We start from the raw sequence: 11,331 nt of genomic DNA on the forward strand, positions 1-11,331 counted from the left end.
GTGGCTCAGTTGGTTAAGCATCTGCCTTTGGCTCAGGTCATGAGCCCAAGACCGTGGGATGGAGCCCATCAGGCTCTCTGCTCAGTGGGTAACCTATTTCTCCCTCTCCCTCTGCTTACCACTCCACCAATTTGTGCTCTGTCTCTGTGTCAAATAAGTAAATAAAATCTTTTAAAAACATTTTCCTGGGGGATCCCTGGGTGGGTTTTTTTTGTACAATATTTTCAATTTTATTATAAAAATTCCCACACAACAAAGATTGTCATAAGTCATTTCTTGGCTCTACTTGCATTCAGCACTTGCTCTTGAGCAGCTCTTTTTGCTTTTACCATCTCGACAAGTTCCTTATATCGCTTCATGCAGTCCTTCTTTGTTCTGCCAGGCACTGCTTCTGCTATTTTTTCCCATCTTTCAGGTGTGTTTACTGGGTACGTTTTTAAATCCTGTTCCAAAAGCTTCTGTTCTTCCGTTGTCCAAGGGGTGAAATCTGTGCACGGGCCTTCACATCGTTCTGAAGGTGTTGCATTGTCGGCTTGAGGCACCACTCCATGCTCTTTTTTAAATTTATCAAAAGCCTTTTTGTTTATGTCATCTTTTTGATGAGGATCAATTTTTGAAGACTCTTTGCTTTGCCAATAACATCTTTGGCAGTTCTCTTGACTCCAGAAGAAGAGTGTATATTCATATCATTAGCGATAACTTCCCATCTTGAATTTGTTCCCGCAGGGAAGAGGTTCACAGCTTTAATTAGTAATTGCAAATCATCTTCTGACCAGTTTTTACTGCCATTTCCACTTCCACCAGTTGATTTCTCTGCATTCTTGGATGCTTGTCGCATTTGAGCCTCAGCTTCCTCTTTCTCTTTTCTAAACTGCTCATTTATTTCTTCTACCTGTTTTTCCAGAGCAGCAGCCTTTCCTACTTCCTTTGTAGATGATGTGAGTGTTTCATTCAATCACTGTAAGCTTAGGCACTTAGCGCCTGCCTTCTACCCAGGGCATGATCCTGGAGACCCGGGATGGAGTTCCACGTCAGGTCCCCTGCATGGAGCCTACTTCTTCCTCTGCCTGTGTCTCTGCTTCTCTCTCTCTCTCTCTCTGTCTCTCATGAATAAATAAATAAATCTTAAAAAAAACTTTTCCTTGAAAAATCATGTGAAATTTACACACAGAACCCAATTTTTTATTGTCCATTTGGTCAGGGACTAATTGCCATATTAGTCCCTCTAATATGGCTCATTAGCTATGAGCCATAGCTCTGTCAGCTATTTTTTTCTAATGTATATTGGTTTCTTATTTAATCAGACTTACACACTTTATTTCCATTGAATATGGAATTCTAATTCCTTATTATTTAACCTTAACTCAAATCTTACCCTCTCTTTTAATAAATTAGGACATACTAGTCTTGTAAAATATTATTTCTAATTATTGGTTAGTACCTTCCACTCTCTTCTTTCATCTGACAGGTGAGACATACAATCACTCAATCTTCATGCAAAGATATATGATGATATAATACAGATTTTACAGAATACTGTGTATGTTATTTCTATTACATAATTCCTTTTAGTGTTTCCATCCATCAAAATATAGCATTCATCTGAAATTTCTCTAATAATTTGTTTGCCTCTTATGTACAGAGATAGATAAATGAAGTAACTGTCTTACAACATGTAATAGGTTGACTTATTTATTTGTATGTGGGGATTTATACAGTGATTTGTCTCCAAAGAGCAAGTGAAATAATTTTTAAAAATGGAAAACATAAAAATTTTAATGTGAAGACTACAAGGAAGACTTTAATGAAGGAGAAGGCTGACTTTTCCTGATAATGACAACACAGACATTGTTAAATTTCTTTGCGAGGACAATGAGAAAAAAGTTAGGAGGGTGCTTTTATAAAGTCCTTGTTATTATTACTCAAGTCAATGAGCTGTTAAGTACAAGCTTCATTATGACCTATGTTCATCATCTTGATACTTAATAATGCACCAGATGCACTTTTCCTGCTTTGTCAATTGCCTGGTCTATCAGTCGACTGAGCGTTCCCTGCCAAATGCGACTGTCTTCCATCTCCAGAGGAGAGAGTTGGTTTACCCACATCTAGACTTCATCGTTTTCTTCCCAAAGTATTTTGTTCCCTGAGACAGGTTCCATCGGAAATTAGGTCAGAAATTTGTTGTTTACTCACCACATCTTAGGTCAGAAGAACAAAGGAAACAATATCTCATCTTGATAAATAATTGAGATATGTCAGATGACATACTAATTTTAAAAGTGTGTTAATCCCACTTAAAGATAGATGAGGAATTAATTTAAACGTGGGCTAACCGGCCTGCTCTGCACTGCATCCGGGTAGTGCCTTTGCTCTCAAGTTAACCCGATTGCGCAGAGGTGCCCTTGTTTCCTGACTTCATCCCCAAACCATCATGATTATTTCAGTTTACCTTCTCCTTTTCCCAGAACATCCTGTTTGCAGTCATGCAAAGGGAGTGTTTGGTGCGAAGACGCCTAATTCATAATTAGCATCGTCGTTATCATGGACATACTAGTAGGGGAATGCCTCTGCTGGAAGTCACCCACCAGGACCCACAAATCTGTGGCCCACACCCGGGCTGGCTGGGCTCAGAGGCAGGTGGATCGCTGCTCCTTCCAGACCCAAGCCCAGGGCGCTGGATGGTGATGCTTCACCCAGGGTGGGGGCAAAGTGCCCAGGGTAGCAGCACTTCTTATTTTTGGTGGAAACTGCCCCTCGCTCCTGCTCTCAGGACCTGGGGGTGTGCGCACTCATCGCGACTGTCCCTCTCTTAAGTGGGGCACTCCGCGCGCCCCCCACCCCCCGTCACCTCTGCGCGCCCCCCTGCAGCCCTTGCAGCGCCCAGGGCACCCCAGCGGCGGCCACTGAGCTTCGGGCAAGTTCACCAGTTGCCTCCGTCGCCGCCTGGGAATCTGGGGCCCCCAGCGACTGCGAGCCCCGGTCTCCCTGGGACCCGGCGAGGGCGCGCGGCCGCTGTGCCTGCCCCACCCGCCACCCCTGCGAGCGGGGAGGCCCGGAGAGGCGGGGGCGGCCAGCGGCTGGCCTGGGGCAGGAGCAGCGCCGCCCACAGCCCGGGGTCTGGAGCGCAGGGGAGGGGGAGCGGCTGGGGGCAGAGCTCTCCTCCTCGGGGGGGACCCCAGCCGGGTGCACAGCAGCACCAGCCAGCTGCCCAGACGCGCGGGGGGTCCTGGAGCGGGGCAGCCCCGGCGCCGGGGTGGGGGGGGGGGGACAGCTGCAGCGGGATCAGGCCTCCGCGGAAGCGTGGCTGGTGATCACCGGGACTTCGCCTTCTCTTACTTTGTTAGGAAAGCCACCAGGTAAGGAGGGGACCCCGGAGGACGCGACTCCGTGGCCGGTACAGTCGAGACGCCCAAGCGTGGGGTCCATCCCACTTGCTCACACTTAGATGCAACAGTGTACAGGCCGGACCCCTCCCTCCCCGCCCCACACCCCCGGCTGCCCTGGCGATGCCCGAGGGCGACTGTTCACAGACACCCGCCTTCAGAGGCCTTCCCCGGGCCCCCTCTAGCCTCCGGGGCCCCCTAAATCTTAGCGCCCCCCAAACCCTCCCCTGCAGCTCCTCCGGGAGCACCATGTCCAGCCTGGTCGCAGCGGCTCCGCTCCGCCCGGCCCCCCTCGCCGGCCCTCGCGGGGCGGGGAAGCCGGCGGGGGAGAGCGGAGGAGCCCGAGGCAGCAGCAGGCGGCGTCCTCCCGGGGTGAGTGCGGTCGCCTGTCGCCCCCCGCAGTCCCTCCCGGGCTCGCGCGCTTCCTTCCACTCTAGGCTGCGCCCAGGGCTCCGCGGCGCGCACGGAGGCGCTGGGGAGGGCGGCGGCGGCGGCCAGCGGGGGGCTGGCGGGTCCGGGCCTGGCCAAGCCCGAGGCCGGCTCCTCCCGGTCGGAGCCCAGCGCCCGGGCGGCGGCGGCGGAGGGCGGGTGCCCTTTGGAGACCGAACAAGGTAGTTCCCGAGCATCCCCCCCTTCCCACTTCCCTTGGGGGCGCGGGGCTGGGTGCGGGGTGGGGGCGTCGGGGTCAGCCGGGGTGGGGGGCTTCCCTGGAAGCGGACTGATAGGTTTCTCTGCCTTTATTCTCTTCGCGTAGTCGTACTTTGGGATCTTAGAAGCGGCTCTTGTTTTTTTGTTTGTTTGTTTTTTCACAAAAGGCTGTTTCTCCTAAAGAGTTGGTGTCGCTGTCGTCACTGTCGGGGTTTGGGGACAGAGCTGTTGTCTTAGGGCAAATCTGATCTCCAGGGTTTCGTTACTCCGCCCTCCTTGTAAAGTCTTTAAAAATGACTTTTTTTAAAGCTACGGTTATTATATTATAGTTGTTGACAATAGACCGACCACTTTCTTTAAACCGTATGTGTGTGTATATACTCTTATATACCTATCTGTAAGAGTTCATGTTGAGTAAAAGTCAGAAAATGAAAGTGTAAAATATTTAAAGAGTAGTACAGGCCATTAATTTTAAGAGTTAAAAAGCACCTAAAGCTGTCAGTTTAAAGAATATAATCTAAGAGCTGTGTGTAGTCAGGGGTTCTGGTTTGGGCTTATATTTGGTGGCATTAACTGGAGATTTAAGAGAGATTAGACAGTAGTTGATTATAAAAATTCCAGATTTCTTTTTTTTTTTTTTTATGATAGGCACACAGAGAGAGAGGAGAGAGGCAGAGACACAGGCAGAGGGAGAAGCAGGCTCCATGCACCGGGAGCCTGATGTGGGACTCGATCCCGGGTCTCCAGGATCGCGCCCTGGGCCAAAGGCAGGCGCCAAACCGCTGCACCACCCAGGGATCCCCCAAATTCCAGATTTCTAAACCCAGTGTGATTCATATGGTTGTGGTAAAAACTTATTGCAGACATTTTTACTTTAGAGCTAGGATTTTTTTTTTAACTAGAAGCTCACATTACTTTGCTTTTTTCCCTTTTGTTACACGCTGTGAGTGTAAAGTGAGTCTGTGATTCAGGACCCCATGAAACAGATCGTTCTGTAGAAACATTTAACATTTTTAAAATTTAAAGTAAATTTGGATTCACTTAGATTGGGCATCTGTGCCTGTAAACAGGCATGTTGATGGAATATTTCTACCTTATTTGATTTAATTGTTGTCATTTGACATTCATGCATGCTTTTTTATCCTATCCCCAGACTGATCAAACATTGATCTGCCCTCACAAGTAGTCCCTGAACAGGATGAAGGTTTCTGGCATTCCTAAATTCTTCTTTAAATACCTGTGAAGGAAAAATAAATAAATAAATAAATAAATACCTGTGAAGGGGATCCCTGGGTGGCTCAGAGTTCAGTGCCTGCCTTTGGCCCAGGGCATGATCCTGGAGACCTAGAATGGAGTCCCAGGTCCGGCTCCCTACATGGAGCCTGCTTCTCCCTCTGCCTGTGTCTCTGCCTCTCTCTGCCCCTCTCTCTCTCTCTCTCTCTCTCTCTCTATATATATATATATATATATATAATGAATAAATAAATAAAATTAAAAAAATACCTGTGACAATTGGTTGACCTTGAAAGGAGTTCTGCTGCTATATTACATTGTTTGTTATAACTTATCTTCAAACACAGAGCTAAGCACCTAGTTAAAAGCTACAAGCTTGGGGCATAGATGCTTTTTAGAAATCGCAGCCTCTTTATGTGAATTTGAGTGTCAGTTGAAGAATTCATAACATAATATAGGCAGAAAAATTATTTTGAGACTTGTAAACTACAACGTATGGAAAATCCCACCCTCACTGTTCTACCTGCCTGTGTACATACCGTGTTAATTATTTGATATTTTGAAAAAAAAAGTCCCCCAAATCAATAACTTATTTTTGAAAAAAAAGTAAGTTTTTGATAGTAATGAAAAAACAAGATATTTTCTTATATTTATTTTTCTCAACTATTCAGCTATTTTTATAAATTATTCAGAAAATTACATCATATATAGTGTAGTTATTAGTCTAGAGAGCCTTAATGATTTTTCAGTACTAAATTGAGAGAAAACAAGCATTGAAAAGACCATTTTATTCCTTTAAGTGTTTCTGTACAGATATTAGTGCTTTTAAAACAGGAGCCTAAGAAGCAGCAGAGGCTAACATCTAGTTGTTCTGTACAAGCCTCTTGAATAATTTTTATTTTTACAAGAAATCACTTTTGAAGGTATACTCCGTTTAATAATGTTTGATTAACTTAAAAGTAATAACTATCATGTATTAAAGACTGTATTAGGCATAGAGTTTGTCTGAGACTCTATGCTGTCACTTTATATGCATCATTTCCTTTAATTTTTAAAAAATATTTATTTTATTTTACTTTATATTTTGTGACTTTTTATTTTCATAAATCTATTTTTTATTGGTGTTCAATTTGCCAACATATAGAATAACACCCAGTGCTCATCCCGTCAAGAGCCCCCCTCAGTGCCTGTCACTCAGTCACCCCACCCCCTGCCCAGCTCCCCATCCACCACCCTTATTTCGTTTCCCAGAGTTAGGGGTCTCTCATGTTCTGTCTCCCTTTCTGATATTTCCCAATTATTTTTTCTCCTTTCCCCTTTATTCCCTTTCACTATTTTTTATATTCCCCAAATGAATGAGACCATATAATATTTGTCCTTCTCCGATTGACTCATTTCACTCAGCATAGTACCCTCCAGTTCCATCCACGTTGAAGCAAATGGTGGGTATTTGTCATTTCTAATGGCTGAGGAATATTCCATTGTATACATAGACCACATCTTCTTTATCCATTCATCTTTCGTTGGACACCGAGGCTCCTTCCACAGGTTGGCTATTGCGGACATTTCTGCTATAAACATGGGGGTGCGGGGATCCCAGGGTTTCACTGCATCTGTATGTTTCGGATAAATCCCCAGTAGTGCAATTGCTGGACCATAGGGCAGGTCTATTTTTAGCTCTTTGAGGAACCTCCACACAGTTTTCCAGAGTGGCTGCGCCAGTTCACATTCCCACCAAGAGTGTAAGAGGGTTCCCTTTTCTCCACATCCTCTCCAACATTTGTGGTTTCCTGCCTTGTTAATTTTCCCCATTCTCACTGGTGTGAGGTGGGATCTCATTGTGGTTTTGATTTGTATTTCCCTGATAGCCAGTGATGCAGAGCACTTTCTCATCTGCGTGTTGGCCATGTCTATGTCTTCCTCTGTGAGATTTCTCTTCATGTCTTTTGCCCATTTCATGATTGGATTGTTTGTTTCTTTGCTGTTGAGTTTAATAAGTTCTTTATAGATCTTGGAAACTAGCCCTTTATCTAATATATCATTTGCAAATATCTTCTCCCATTCTGTAGGTTGTGTTTTAGTTTTGTTTACTGTATCCTTTGCTGTGCAAAAGCTTCTTATCTTGATGTAGTCCCAATAGTTCATTTTTGCTTTTGTTTCTCTTGCAAAATAAAAGAAAGAGAAAGAGAAAAAAAGAAAAAAAAGAGAAAAAAAGAAAAGAAAAAAACTGGGGGGGGGGGGGAACCAAACAAATCAAAAAACAAAAAAACAAGGGGGAGTATCCTCTGATTCTGTATACTGTAAATCCCTCGACTTCCCCTGGAACTTTCCAGTGCTGCTTAGTCAATAATCTGTTTTCCCCCTGTCCCTCTAGCTTGTCTTCTGGGGGAGGGGCCTGTTGTGCTGATTTTCAGGTGTTAGCACTTGGGGGAGCTACTCAGCCCCCTGCCTGCTGCAAGGTTCAGTGCAAGATGTTTAAACTGTTTGTCCGGTGAGGACCCTGTGAGGCTCAGTGGGGGTTGTTTACCCCGTGAGGCCCCAGGAGGAACAACCAACGTAGCGGTGGCCAGCTCTGGAGCCCTAGAGTCAGCTCCCGCAGTAACCCCGGAGCTCTCTGTCTGCAGGGCCTGGATGCTCCAGGGGCGGGGCCGCTGATCTGCTCAGCTCTGGGCAGGAGCGTCCTTGCTGTCCTTGGCCCTCCCGGGTTCTGCCTGTCCTGGGGGGAGGCCGGATCCTGGGCTGTGTCCTTGGTGCCCTGGGCTCCCGGGCCTGCGCTGTTGGAATCCTGCTCCCCCCATGCAGCCCCCTCCATGCAGAGTCCCCGCCTGAGCCCCTCCAAGCTGCTCCCAGGTCCAGCCGTGTGTGCTGCAGCCCTTTAGGATGCTCAGCTGCAGACTGTGGTGAGCTCTCCTTGGGGCCCAGGTGTCTGTTAGTGCCTTTGGGAGCCTGAGGGCATCCCCGCCCTCCTGGGGTCCTGCTCTAACTCCCTGCGAGTGCCTTTCCACCCGGGAAGATTGGTGCAGCTCCTGCTTCTCCGGAACGGGACTCTCCTGTCCTGGGGACACTCGCCCCAGACTTAGCTGGGCTCCTCGCGGCCCCTCCCCCTTGGATGCCTTTTGTTTCTTTATTTCTTTTTTCCCCCGTCTTCCTACCTTGATATAAGCATGAACTCTTCTCACTGTAGCATTCCAGGTGTTCTCTCTTTAAATCTCAGGCCTAATTGGTAGATTTTGAGGATTATTTGTAGGTTATCTTGGTAATTTGGTGGGGAGAGGTGACTTGGGGACCCTACTCTTCCGCCATCTCACCCAGAATACTTTTCTGATGTTCTTTCAGCTACACATATTTAGGGCACTAATTACTTGTAATGAAAAACTGACTTAATTTTTCACATCAACCCTTTTAAGTTATTTAACTTCCTGTGTATTATATTCTGAATGCTGTTCAGTTAAAAAGACTGCAATCTGTAAAAATCTGTGTTTTCTATCTGCTTTTCCATCTAGAGATAGGGGATTCCATGAGTCGGGGTTATTGGATAATACCCCTGGGGAAGATATAAACAGATAGGCCTCAGTGATATGTGTATACGTGTTTATAAGCAGAAAATAGGCAAGAATTTTTAACAGAATCCTCTGAAAAATCTCTAGGGGTGGTGGAAGGGGAGGAGGCTGGGGGGTGGGGGTGAATGGGTGACGGGCACTGCGGCGGGCACTTGACGGGATGAGCACTGGGTGTTATTCTGTATGTTGGCAAATTCAACACCGATAAAAAATAAATTTATTATTAAAAAAAGAATCCTTTGAAAAATCAAAAGAAAAAGCCCTGTGTCCTTTGCTGAGAAACTAAATCTCTACTGTCCTAGTGATGATCTTTGTTGATTTCTAAAAATGTGTCTCTCTTGGGTTTAAATCTGAGAACGGTGTGCTGTCAGAATTGATTACGTGAGCAGACTTTTTTTGTGTGTGTGTGCTTCTAAAGATATCCCGAGGTCTGTTTAATTAGACACTGAAGGCAGAGGATCTGGCCTAACTTCAGTTAAAAACAAAGGAAAAAATGCCTGTAATTTAATATAAAAATATGATGCCTTCAGATACTCCAAAGATATCCCTACCTTAAATATTAGTGCTTAAAACTAGCTTCTTTTTCTTTTATTTTCCTTCCCCACCTTAGCTAACTTTTTTTGTTATGTAACTGGCTTAGGAGGTCTGTGCAAATCAAACAGGGTTTGGGATCGAGATGGTTTTTACTGCAAGATGAGAACATTCACTCATTACAGGCCCCCAGGCATGTGGAAGATGATCTTCAGTAGGACAGTAACCAATACACTTCATCTTCATGAAAATTCAAATAAAAATGATGCTATTTGGAAGACCAGTTTTGACAGGAAAAAATATATTTTGGCTGCAAAGGTTAGTTAGATGCTGGAAAATGATACTAAGAGGAATATCTTCCTTATTCCTTAGACTTTAAAAATGTTCAATTTATTGCCTCAGGGTTTGGTATCATTACAAAATATATAAATGGAGACTTTAATAGTAGCCATCTGTTTGGAGAGTTTTTACTTGGTTAGTCTGGAGAGAGGAAGGATGGCTTAGATTATCTTTGAATGTCTCTTTTCGATATTTCATTAGGGGAATGCTGTGGGTAGGGTGGGAAGATACAAATCACATGAGCAGATGTTCTAACAGCTTCACTGAAGTGTTGAAGACTGGGAAGGGGAACGAGGCACTTCAGAGTTGGAGGGAACAGGTAGCCTGCAGAGAGGAACTCAGAAGTCATTTGGTTCAGGGTGTTTTGAATAAAATAAATAGTGGTTCTGTTAATGGACAAAAGAAGTATCTCAGCCATGAATATATAAGCAACTATATAGTACATTGCTGTCTTTGACCTTGTTGCTATGAGAATATAAGTAATCCTGAATCGATATGTAATTTGGATGTATTGAAAGTGACAGGTTTCATCAGAAGTTTAATATAAAATTAAATGGTGCTTGTCTCCTAAGCTGTGATGTGGTGTGAGATAGTTATAGACGACCAGAGTGCATACATCTAATGGGCTGGAAATAAATCACTAATACTGAATACTTGGACCTAGTTGGAGGCAAAGGGCCTGGGGAAAAAGCTGAAATATACAAAGAGCAAACGATGCCCCTGGTCGAGTGTGCTTACTCTAATAAGTCTCAGAGAAATCTTTGTTATGATTCACATGTTTGAGGAAAGAATCGCAAATGTCAGACACATCTGATATATGTTGTACTTCCTACTGGGCGACAAATGTATGACTTAGAGGTAGTTTCTGTAAGTAGTGCTATCCTCTCCAACGGAGATATGTCACTGACAGAGCCATTGGTGTTTCCCTACATAAAATACGTTGGATTGTGTGGATTCCAGCAGTAGTGGTGTTCCGGATGAGAGTGTCTGTTTGTGTAAATGGAGGCCTCAGTCCTCGGATTCACCAGAAGATTTATGTGGGGATCTGCACTCCAATAAAGATAGCCAGAAAGAATGTAGTAAACGCAAAGCAGTTCATTAAAGCAAAAAATGTACACCTCAAGGTGGGAGAACAGGCAGGTTCTGAGAGGTGGACCCGGCCCCTAGGTTGTTCTGGGATTGGGTATTACTGGGCCTCGCTGGGCTGGGAGGAGCTGTGATCTGCAGTGAGGTGGTCTCTTAATGGAGGCTGCCTCCAGTCATTTGGGAAACGCCTCCCACAGGTTGGGAGTGAGAGTTTGACCCTCTGAGGTTTGGCAGCCTTCTCCATGGGGGGGGGGATAGAGAGGTGTACCCATTATGCAAATACATTATAATGAGTCTAGGGGTTACCTTGGGGCAGGGGTGGAAGGGGAGAGAGCATGCTCTACACCCGAGGTATTTGATCTGCTCACCCCAAGGTCTTAGAAACTACAAAGGAGGCCATTGTCTTCCCAGGATTTTAATGTGTAGCTTATCAATCACCAGCCTTGCCTCCGCTCCTCTCTCCATCATTCCCCTTTAAAGACTGGGGACCGTGCCTTAAGGGTGTTCCTTCCACTGCTTCCGTCTCCCTTCTGCGAAACAGTCGCAGATGT

The 11,331-nt window shown here is 45.4% G+C and overlaps 1 pseudogene; it reads right to left on the minus strand.

Annotated features, from left to right (window-relative positions):
- Positions 1-211: 211 nt before the first annotated feature.
- Positions 212-2,470, minus strand: LOC144291371 (dnaJ homolog subfamily C member 2 pseudogene; annotated as a pseudogene).
- Positions 2,471-11,331: the final 8,861 nt, after the last annotated feature.

Source organism: Canis aureus, chromosome 20 (genome assembly GCF_053574225.1).
Source record: "Canis aureus isolate CA01 chromosome 20, VMU_Caureus_v.1.0, whole genome shotgun sequence".
Lineage (NCBI taxonomy): Eukaryota > Metazoa > Chordata > Mammalia > Carnivora > Canidae > Canis > Canis aureus.